This window comes from Nannobrachium achirus, assembly GCF_963921795.1.
Source record: "Nannobrachium achirus genome assembly, chromosome: 3".
Lineage (NCBI taxonomy): Eukaryota > Metazoa > Chordata > Actinopteri > Myctophiformes > Myctophidae > Nannobrachium > Nannobrachium achirus.
The window spans coordinates 70,971,221-70,983,471 of NC_137812.1; the positions used below are offsets into that span (position 1 = coordinate 70,971,221).

General features: G+C 41.3%; 1 protein-coding gene across 1 annotated transcript in view; it reads left to right on the forward strand.

Annotated features, from left to right (window-relative positions):
• Positions 1–12,251, forward strand: part of mnd1 (meiotic nuclear divisions 1 homolog) — a gene marked incomplete at its 3' end in the record, with an annotated part of 88,423 nt that overhangs the window by 42,372 nt on the left and 33,800 nt on the right. The gene's annotated exons all lie outside the window — the stretch shown is intronic.

The window sequence follows — 12,251 nt, forward strand, 5'->3', positions numbered from 1 at the left end:
GTGCCCCGTCACCCACTTTGAAAACCCCTTACTTAGAAGCAGCCCTTTCTAGTTAGGGTAAGGTAAAACAAAAAAAAAATTGTAACAAGGTTAAAGCTCTATATTCTGATAGTAATCCTATTCTGATCACTTCAACCGTTGTAGTTCAGCTACAGGGAAGTCTTGAGTTTCATTTCCAACCGTTTGATTCCAAAACAAGCTAAGCCTTTTACTGCCGTGAAATCAAAATGTAATGTTGAATAATGTGGTTGGATTTCGTTTTTTAGCAGGATTTAGCAGGGGATTTTACTGATCAAACAGAAACATTTATGAAGAAGATAATTATCTCAAATGTGACCCAGTCCACAAACCTCTTATCTCCATATTCTGTGTATTTTTTTCACAATTGAATGCCCAACTTGATCAAACTACACCGTTACACAAAAGCATCAAAATTAGCAGATCTACAAGCTTGAAACACGGCACAAAGCAACGCATTTTGAGCTTGTAGATCTGCTACTGCTTATGAATTTGAATCCTGAAGTACTATGTTTTAAACATAGGAGGTTTCCACCCGACAGGGACAATAAGAAGCAGAAGACAGTTATTTACAATTTGATTTATTTTACATTTTTATTAATAATTAACATCAACGATCTTAAAGCCACATGAAGCTCCTGTTAATACATTTCATTGCCTCAATATTTATACAATCTACAGACACACTTGGCTTTTGAAAAAAGAAAAGAAAAGTTTTTAATATTTCTGAAAACTTTGACGGATATGCCCAAAACAGGGATGCCGAGTAAATATTTATAGCAATATTACTGACTTGTTTGTAATTATTTACCTGTCTGTGCATCGTGAAATCAGATTCCAGTTTTCTCTGTGCTGTTATATTTTATATAAAAAACAGCACCAGTCAATGAACCAGAGTCCATTTTGTGTTGTTATTCCAACTTGCTGCGTCAGCTTCTAGTTTTTAACTCATTTGCTGCTATGGCCGAGGAGCCCGAAAAAATCCCGCTGTACGGCCCTGCCATGCCCGAGGAACCCGAGAATTGAAAAAAAAAAAAAGTACTAGGCATGATAGCAATCGCGAAATTGCATGTTTAACCCCCATAGCAACCCCAACATGGCAGCCATCTTTGTTTACATTTTAGGAAAACATAATGGCTGCTATCTCATGAATGCCTGAACGGATTTCCATTCGGATTTTTTTGTTTGAAAGCTGTGAGCAATGTTGGCACACGTGGTGCATTATCTAGGCATGGGTGTGCATGATCCGTGCACTATGAATTACATGGAAGTCTATGGAGACAGGGGCATATGAGAGTACGAAGGTATTGTTAAATGGCAGCAAATTAGTTAAAGTTATACTATGTAACTTTTTTTATAAAACAAATCTTAAAATTGTCCTAACTGTTAAATCGCTAAAGTTTTAGAACCCCCACTCTGTTATTTTCAGCTTCTGAAGCCTTCTCTTTATATGTTTTCTATGAGTTGTGAGGGGGGGAGAATTTCCCGGCAAAATGATGTCATCTCCCACATGATACACTACCGGCCAATCACAGCGCCGATCATACACCACCGGCCAATCACACACCACCGGCCAATCACAGCAAGTCTTGCTGTCTCTTCAGAAAATAGCTTCCCTTAGCAACTGTGTTTACATTGGTGAAGGAATCTTGCATGCTACTCCCTCAATCCTGGTCTAAAAATGACGGGAGACGGCTCTATGGATTCGTATCGGCAAGGCGGAGGCGGTCGCGGGGGTCGCGGCGGCTGCGGTGGTCGAAAAACGGAAAAAAGCAATACCGCTACTGACCACTAGTTGAGCAGCTTCCACAGTACAGCTTTAATGTATTCATCCTTCTTGCTCCACTCAGAACCACACCTTTGTTTTATACACAGGGTTCCCACGGTCATGAAATTCCTGGAAATATTTTTGAAATTACAAAAATATTTTTCCAGTCCTGGAAAAGTTTTGGAATTGATCAAGGGTCCTGGAAGGTCCTGGAAAAATAGCTATGCATTGTCTTTGGTTATTGATTTTGTTAATACCTCTGATTTGTCAAATTTCTGCCTCTAATATTTAATATTAGAGGCAGAAATTGTGAAAATAGTTGCGAGGCGTTGTGAGCATGTAGATCGGCTATTTTCACAATAAAACCATGTTATACAAAATTCCTCAACTCTTAGTACTCGTCAGGGTGCCAGGGTCCCCAGTTCAAATATGATTATTTTGTGGATCACGGCCATCAAAGGTTGAGAACCACTGCCATACACTACCTGTCTTTGGGCACTGTGCATAGGAGTAAGCGACTCGTTATTGAGCTGAATTATTGTTATATAGTCCTGGAAATCTTGTTAAATATTCTGGGAAAGTTTTGGAAATTAATTGGTAAAGATGTGTGAGAACCCTGTATAAGTCAGTAGCATTCACTCAGTGGTGTAAAGTAACTAAGTACATTTTACTGAAGTAAAAGATGTACTTTTACTTTGAGTATTTACAATTATTTGATTGTCCGTTTTTCATTACTTTATACAGCAATCATCTTGCCCTATTGGACACCTTCACCAGACCTGGCCCCCTGATGTATATGAACATGTATTAAAATGGCTGTTAGATTCATGTTATTCACATTATAAAGGCTTCTCTTTAACTAGATAATGTATATATGGATATAAATGGTAATATAATGTCTACAGTACACGGCAGACAAACCAAAGCGAACATATAAACTACCACATGTTAACACAGCCATCATCATGTACCGTTGCTTAGGACAATTAACCTTACCGAAAATATATCAAAACCAGTAATTGGGACCAATAATCAACTTAAAGGGATAGTTCACCGCAAAAATAAATTTCTTTCTATCGATTACTCACCCTATGTAGAAGTGAATTCATGATTTCTTTTTATTATTTTTTGGTGTATTTTTACTTTGAGGAGACTCTTTGTGTCTCCATAGGGAACTACTGCTGGTCAACAACAAAAACTAAATATGCATGAATTCTAGTCTCCATGGAGTGAGTAATCTTGCTCATGTCGGTTAATCGATTAATGGCTTTGCATACATTTTAAATGTATTCTATATACAACAAATCAACAGACTAAATGGAATAGTCTGATTGATAACCCTGTATTTTACTGTACAACCATGGAGTACACACTTTTTTTATATAATTGATCTACAAGCGCATACCTCTATACAAACTCACAACAATGCGTTTGCGATGTGATGCGTTGTGAGCTCGTAGATCTGCTATTTTTGACTATTATTGGCTTTTTAAATATTGGTTCATTAATCATAATAGAGGCAGAAGTTTGAAATAATCGTGATATTGATATGATAATGTAGCTCTACCAACACACCAACTAACTCATGCTTTGTGAAAATCTTTACTTCCCTACATTGGTCTTTCACAGATCCAACGTTTACGTACAAAACAAGATGCGTCGTTCCATCCTCCACTATTCCAAAACTCAACACAGTCTCCATAGTTGTTAGGCTGACCCTGGGCCCAGTACCTGTAGAAGTACAGTATGAACATTTTATTACATTTAATCTAAATCATTAGCTTTATTTTAAATTAAAACATGTCATAGATATTGGATGCAAATTAACTGGATAGTGAAATGTAATGCCATTTAGAAAAAGTAGCAAGGATGAAATATGTGAAATGTACCGGTAGTTCAAATGTCAGTTCAAATGTAGAAGAGTAGAATGAAGGTAAAGTCTTACGGTGATCGTGAGGTCTCTGGTGTTCCATCGACCCATTTCCACACTCCTTCCTCCTCTCTGTCACTCAAACCCAGCCACACCTCCTGGTACTTGTTAACAACTCTGCTAACAAAGTCCTGGACAGAAAAGCTACTGGTTACTGAAATACACACTGTACAATATTAGAACACACATGCACACCCACGCATTCACAGTCCCACACACACACACACACACATGTGTGCGCGCGCGCACACACACTCACACGCGAACATGCGCACACACACACACACACACACACACACACACACACACACACACACACACACACACACACACACACACACACACCCCATACCTGTTCTTCTTCGCTGTTGATGATGATCAGGTGGGATTGTCTGTCTACACAGTATTGTCTGCTCTCCTCCCAGGTCTTCTCCTCAGTAGAGATGTAATAACAGTTGCTGCCAGATGTCTGCCATCCACATGATACTGACAACAAAATAATAAAGTTAGCCTCTGTTATTATTTTGTCTCCCATTTGGTCAAATTAATGACCAAATGGTGAACATGGTATACAGTAACATCATGTTCATTATGAAGAAAAAACAATGAACATGAATTAAACAAACTGATGTCTCACTGACCACAGAGCTTCCTCTTCAGTTCATTTCGCTCAAGGTCAGAGTCGGATTTTAAAAGGTCATAGTTGGACTGTAACTGGTTGTTCTGGTCGGTGAGGTTGTCATATCTGGACTGTAAGTCATCATTGTGTTTAGTCAGGTTGTTATTTATAGACTGTAACCGTTCTTGGTCTTTGACCAGTCCAGAACCTGCAAGGGGGAAATCAATAAACTGATTAGTTTTGACATTCAACTGTGTTTTAATAGTAAATCTTCATTTGACATTGAGACTCAAGGCCCTATCTTGTGGCTGCGCTATGCCATGGCTCTACCCACTATCCGTTAATAACGCACAAGGCAGGTGGTTAATATCGTACGGTGGAGCTAACCACAATACATTATGCCAACTTCCTTATTTTTGCCTGGAGGTGTGGCTAATGGGCGTGTTGTTGTACTATTTCTAAAATTGCCATAGTGCATACATGCATAAACCACAGCTGAGTGGTTAGTGAGCTCTTCTTGGGAACCAGAGCCCCTGGTTGTCTCAGGTACGATTCCAGGCCAATGCAATGCAATGTGTGGATGTGTCCCTGAGCAAGACACCTACAGTAAGTGACCTAACCTCTAATTGCTCCCCCCTCCACACTCCTCTGTGGGCAGCACTCAGCTGGTTAATATAAGAACACTTGAATGTGTCCTTATAGTTTCATCCCTTTACCTAAATCCAGCTCAAGTGGACGATATAGTCTTTGTTATAGAATGACTCACTGTATACCCCCAGGCCAGTGATGACAGCCAATAGGATTAACAGCACACCCAGACACACTGCAACATCTCTGAAACCATTCTTCTTTGACTCTTCAGAACCTGTAAAACACAAGACAATCCTATGAGGATACTTTAGAGCAGGGATACTCTGTGAGCCACATTACAACAATGTCAAAGGTAAAATGACATTACTTGATAACTTCTCTCTTTTATTTGCTTTATTTCCACATAACATAGGACAAGTGCAATGTGCATTATTTTATGGCTTGGAATTCCATTTATATTCTGTCAATGACACAATTTGTAATCAAAGTAATTTGCTACATTCTCTCTCTTTTTAATAATTCTGTGCAATTAGCATATTCCACTCAAACACTAAAACAAACTATTGTAGGTTACATGTCTGCTATTTGTCTGGGTTGATATCTGTCTGCCTGCTATCAAGTTGGATATCTCTCTTTCAATTGCTTTGCAATGTTATTTATGACTTGGCCCACATTCAACACAAATGGCTTTTTACAGAAAATAAACTTGTGAAAATAGATAGTTATGGCTTAAAGGTTAAATGACACTCTGTTTTTACCAATCATAAAAGTCTTTGCCCTGGTCCTAAAAACATGTTTTAAAATGTTTAAACTTGAAAATCCACTCCATGGAGCTGTGGTCTCTCTCTTTTATGGGCCCTGTTGAAAAAAGGTCTGTCACCTGAAATACTCTATATTCACCACCAGGGGAGCCTCTCTCTCCCACTCATTCTAACACATATCTAACATATAATTTTCCGAATGTCTGTCTGTCTGTCTGAGTGAGTGTCTGTCTGTCTGAAACAGCGTTTCTCCTCAGTGGCTGGAGCAATTGATCTGAAATCGCATCACCATTAGCATATGAACACACCTGACATAACTGTGAAGCCCGTTTGTCACTTTCACAAATCATATGCTGTATATTAGCATTTTTATGGTGTATCTACTATCTATTCTGCATCTAGCATGAGGCAACATGTTTAACCAGCTCTGTGTGTGTGTGTGTGTGTGTGTGTGTGTGTGTGTGTGTGTGTGCGTGTGCGTGTGCGTGTGCGTGTGCGTGTGTGTGTGTGTGTGTGTGTGTGTGTGCAGGCAGGCGGGTGTGTATGCTGGCGGGCGGGCGGGCGGGCTGGGGGGGGGGGGTGTATCTCAGTAGCCATTAAACGAAACGGGTATTTCTTACATTGATGCTCCTACATATTATCATGCAAGCACCAGTTAAAGTTACTTTCCATCCCTCATATACTGTATGCACAGTGCACATCCCATAACCCACACACTGCACATCATTTTGGAGCTCATATCTTTGAACGGGTAAGGGCTAGTTAGTATGGTGCAGTAACTATACATGTACTTGAGTACAATTTTGAGTATTTGTGCTTTACTTGAGTATTTCAAATTTTCAATTCTTATACTTCTACTCCACTACATCTCAGAGGCAAATGCACTTTATCTCTCCACTACAATCATTTGGAGGCTTTAGTTACTAGTAACTTTGTAGATTTTGATTATTAATACATATCAATCACTTCAGCCCTATGGTCCCGACCCAGTGGCCACACACACACACACACACACACACACACACGCACACATACACATACGCACGCGCACGCACTTACAGATCTGCGGCCGCCCTCCAACACACTGAGAGATGCGTGCTGCAGATGGATCGGGTGCTTGCTCGCATTTTCGTTGCTTTCGCACAAGACACAGGACACAGACACACACAGAACCATGGCAGCTAAAGAGGCTCAGCGGGGAATTGTGTTCAAAATACGAGCCGAGCCCAAGGCGCGGGTGTTTGCCAGACCCAGGGGGTCGGCCTACATAAGGCTTTGTCGGTCGGTCTGTCGGTCGGTCGGTCCCTCTTTTCCTCAGTGTCCCTCTTTTCCTCAGTGTGCCTGTGTTTGCCTCTGACTGCTCATCTGCCCCTCCCTTCCCTTGCTCGGCTGATTGCCTTGAGTGCCGTCACCTGTACGGGACCAGCTGAGTTGAGTTGGCTGACGAGCTGCTGAGACTATAAATTCCTGTGTGTTCATGTGTTAGTTCAGTGCTGCAAAACATTTGCCCCACAGCCATACTAGTGAAAACAGCCCATCTACAAGCTCACAAACATTTCCAGCTGCTCAGCCTATAAAATCCTGTGTGTTCATGTGTTAGTTCAGTGCCATACTAGTCAAAACAGCCGATCTACAAGCTCACTACGCTTTGTTGCTGAGACTATAAAATCCTGTGTGTTCATGTGTTAGTTCAGTGCCATACTAGTGAAAACAGCCGATCTACAAGCTCACTACGCTTTGTTGCTGAGACTATAAAATCCTGTGTGTTCATGTGTTAGTTCAGTGCCATACTAGTTTTCATTGCGGGTCTGGCACAACCAGGTGACCTGGTCTAGTTTTTCTTACCCCGGGGACGATACATTACCGGAGCCTTGTGGTTACATATGTACCTTCGCGGAGTTCAATTTAGACCGTCCGCGCCGCGGTAATGTTCCAATAGCTCCGCTCCGCTATGCAGAAACACTTCAGTCCTTTGCCTCAGTTTAGAGAACCACATCGTCCACATATTGCTTTTGTTAATCATAGCGTTTACTCTCTGCTCGCTGGCCCGTGCTGGCCCCAGCAAAGACATAGCCTAGTGTCGGTAAGAGGAGGGAGAACGTCCCTCCTCTCTCACTGAGCTGTACCCGGGGAGCAGTGCGCTGTCCTCGGACACAGCATACACAGAGTGTCGGTAAAGAGAGGGAGGCTCCACGGAGCTGTACCCGGGGAGAAGTGCGCTGCACAGCAGACACAGACTAAAGTGTCGGTAAAGGGAGGGAGGCGCTGTCCACGGACCCAGCCAGGGCGGAAAATACATAGTGATACATAGCGATTTTCATTATTTCACAAAAGCATAAACTGACTACTTGATATGAAGGATATTGATGTAAATAAGATATCCGAATGGGTAAATATATTGTATAGACCCATATTTGTTATTAACACTTTGCCGTCCGAAATAGAATGGTGGTTGGTAGATTAGCCGTGAAATTTCTATTATTGTATTGTGATCTGAGACATAATATTATGTTTATAAACATGAGCCCGCCGCCCCTCCTTCTTGGACAGCGCCGTTGTTTTTTCTTTTTTTTCCTTCCCAGGTCATTAGCTCACCGTGATTTTCTCGATCTCCGTTGGGATAGAATGGGTGTTTTGGCCGATCATCGATCTCCCTGTGCGTTTCGCGTGCGCGATCCGTTCACGTAAATGTCCCCGCAAATAATCCATGTGTGACTCAAGAGCAGAACTGAAAATTTTCGCTAGCATAGCCCCTAGCATGGCTGCTGTAGAAGCACCAGGGTACAGACAGTAACCGAATGGGGGAATATGCCTTGGAAAAGGAAAGGCCAATGACATCACTTCTGCTTCATGTCAGCCCAGCCATGAGCTATCGATGCACGAGTGGTGACTAGGGAAGGTTAGACGATCGCCGATTTTCGGATGAAAATCATTTATTTCGGTAAATACGGGAAAGTACGGGAAAAGACGATTGGCTGCCCCTCCCCCCCCTAGGAAGTTCGATATAGTACGGTTTTAACATTAAGGGGCTCCCCTTGGCTTACAAAGTGTTAAAGGACAATTTAATGTAGAGGTTTACTTCCTCATATAATCTTGGGCTGCGGTGAGAGAGTGGAGGAGAGGGACAGTATGAGACTGTCAATGACGTAGGCGCCCGAGGGCAGTGGATCCACGCGTCAGAGCCGATCAGAGCCTAATTATGCAGAAAATACAAGACCACACAGAAACGACTGCATGTTGAAATCTCAGTTTTTTTTTTGCGTAATTGAGGCCAGATAAGATTAAAACAAAACATAAAAAATAGAAAAAAGATTTTTTCATGTCATATCCACTTTAAGAAAATCAAATCAAATCAAACAATCTACTTAAAATAGATTCCACTCTGCGATTTCAAGATGTTTTGGCCATTATCTCTGGAACGCAAGGTCCAATCTGCTCAGTTTAAAGCTTGTTGGATGCATGATTTCGCCCACCAGAAATTAAGCAGGGCAAAATTTTAATATAAGATACAACTCCTTGTTTCAGGTTAATGTTTAAGTATTGTAAGAAATGTATATAGTAGTGTTTTCAATGTCACCTAAACATTTTGTATGGCAAAGTCCTATGTATGATTAGTACAAGTTGACCTACAAATATGATAATTATTCAGCTCTCTTGTCACATGAAATAGTTTTGCAGAATGAGGGTATAGCAATTTCCCCAGATAACACCACAACACTGCTCTCTTATAACAACAATACTGTAGATGTGTTTGTTAACGCTGCACTAATATGTAAACTTTTTTTACTGAAACGTTATTTTGTCCAAACTGTATTGTAGAGTATATTTATTAATAGTGGCTCATCGGTGGAGTGGCCGGTAAAGCGGACAGATAGGAACCGCAAGGTTCCCAGTTTGATCCTGGACTCCCCCAGAGTGTCCTTGAACCCCTAGTTGCTCCCGATGAGGTTGATTCCTCGCATGGTTTCCTCTGCCATCGGTGTGTGAATGTGTGTGTGTGAATGGGTGAATGTAATGCACAATCTCTTTGAAGCGCTTTGGATAAAAAGCCCTAAATGCACCATTTACCATTTATACAATTGGGGTGGTTTGTACTCTATTGAGACATTTAGATCCTTTGTACTGGCTTGACACAACTGGTTGACAAGTGGTACTGCCTGAAGGTAAAACATTCAGGCTCTATTAGCTCAGTGGTTAAAATGTCAGCACATGCACTGGAGAACCTGGGTTTGTATTTGGGGTTGAACATGAACATTACAGAGGGTAACTTTAATCATGGTAGCACTTAGTTTAGTTTTTGCCAGACCCAGGGGGTCGGCCTACATAAGGCTTTGTCTGTCGGTCGGTCGGTCGGTCCCTCTTTTCCTCAGATTGCCTTGAGTGGGACCAGCTGAGTTGAGTTTGTACAGGACCAGCTGAGTTGAGTTGGCTGACGAGCTGCTGAGACTATAAATTCCTGTGTGTTCATGTTAGTCCAGTGCCATACTAGTGAAAACAGCCGATCTACAAGCTCACTACGCTTTGTTGCTGAGACTATAAAATCCTGTGTGTTCATGTGTTAGTTCAGTGCCATACTAGTGAAAACAGCCGATCTATAAGCTCACTACGCTTTGTTGCTGAGACTATAAAATCCTGTGTGTTCATGTGTTAGTTCAGTGCCATACTAGTTTTCATTGCGGGTCTGGCACAACCAGGTGACCTGGTCTAGTTTACCTTCATGCTGCTCTTGTGCTGTGTTCCTCTTCTGTGTCCCAGGGTCAGGATCAGGGCCAGGGTTGTTTGCATGGACATTCACATAGATGCCTACTACACTCTCCTCTCTCTTTCCTCTCTCCTCCATCTCATGCCCTCCTGTCTCTCTTGGGCCAGACCTGACATTAGTTGGCAGGTCTGGTAGGTCGTACACATGCTCATCCATTCTGGTTCATCTTCAGACTGCCTTTGTTGTACGACTTGTTAGAGAACTAGAGTCACAGATAATGAGGAAGTCTAACCTCAAAGTCTATCCCTAACAAACTAACAAGTTCACTTTTTGGGGGGTAATTACATACCATTGTATGTATATTGCTCAGTGGTGAAAAAAGGACTCAAATGTTACACTAAAGTAACAGTAGCCTATCAATACTGCAACGTAGAAATACTCTTTTACAAGTAAATATCCAGAACTAAAAATGTACTTGGGTAAAGGTACAAAAGTATTGGTATCAAAATGTACATAAAGTACAAAAGTAGAAAGTACTCATTAAGTTGTCAACTGTATAAAAGTTCTATGAAAATAGCCAATATACGGGGGCGCCCGCTGGCCAACTGGTCCAGGCGCATACCACTTAGGTATTGTCATATAGGCACCGTCGCTGGTTCGATTCCCAATCCGGATGACCTTTGCTGCTTGTCACTCCCATCTCTCCCCCCATTTCCTGTCAGTCTACTGTCCTATCAAGTCATAAAAGCCCCCAAAATAAATAAATAACTAAAAACAAAAAAAAGCCCATCTACAAGCTCATAATGAGTCACAATGCGACTTATTCTCAGGCATGCAAACGTGTAGCTTTTCGGCGAAAATCGCCGTTTTGAATCCAAATTGGTCATTTGTGTGAATTTGTAGATTCGTTGAAAAATATGTTTGGATGGGTGGGGGGGTGTCTTGTCGTCAGAGCAGCAGTGAGAAGAGGAGCGTTTATTTCTTATTCTCGGCTCCGTCCATTTTGTCAGTACAATAGTGTTGAAGGTGGATGGGGAAGAGGGTAGTTTTATTTTTTGACAAATCAAGCGCTCCATTTCTCTTGCATGTGTCATGTGACGTCAACTGCATGCAGCGCTCAGCACAACACACACAGCCACTGTGAGCCACAGGCACAGAGCGGAGAGCTCAAAGCATGAAAACAGTCGCAAGTGTTGTCGCGTAGTACCGTAGTTGTGGAGTGACTGTGGACTTATGGTAAAACATTCCCTCCCAATAAAGCTAAACATTTCATGATTTAAAAAAAATTAAATGATTTTTCAGATTTCATGAATAAATAAAATACAAATGATCTTAGAAAACAAATAGGCCTATTTAAGAAGTAGTGAAAATAGCCGATCTACAAGCTCACAGCATGCATTGTCTGTCTATACCTGTATATTAAAGACAAGTCCATAAATATTAGGATATTCAAATAACTATCTGTAGGCTATATTATATTTTTATTGTAGATTACATTTTCTACATTATATCTAGAACAATCGGTGGTAGGCAACATGTCCAATTTTGTATTGTATATGAGTAAGTCACTGTTTTACCGAGTTAGAATCGTGCAAATTCACCCTACCCGACCCGAAAAAGGTCAAAAAATGTGCGACGTGGCACACATTCTTTTTCGCCTTGGGGCTGTTTGCATTGTGTGCTTGTAGATCTGCTATTTTCAAATTATGCTGCAGTGGTTAATGTATGTTTTCGCAATAATAATCTAAATCTATAAAGTAACCAGTACCGGTAACTAAAGTTTTCAAATAATTGTCAAGGAGTGAAAGTACAATATTTGCCTCTGAGATGTTGTGGCGTAGAAGTAAAAGTACTGAAAATGT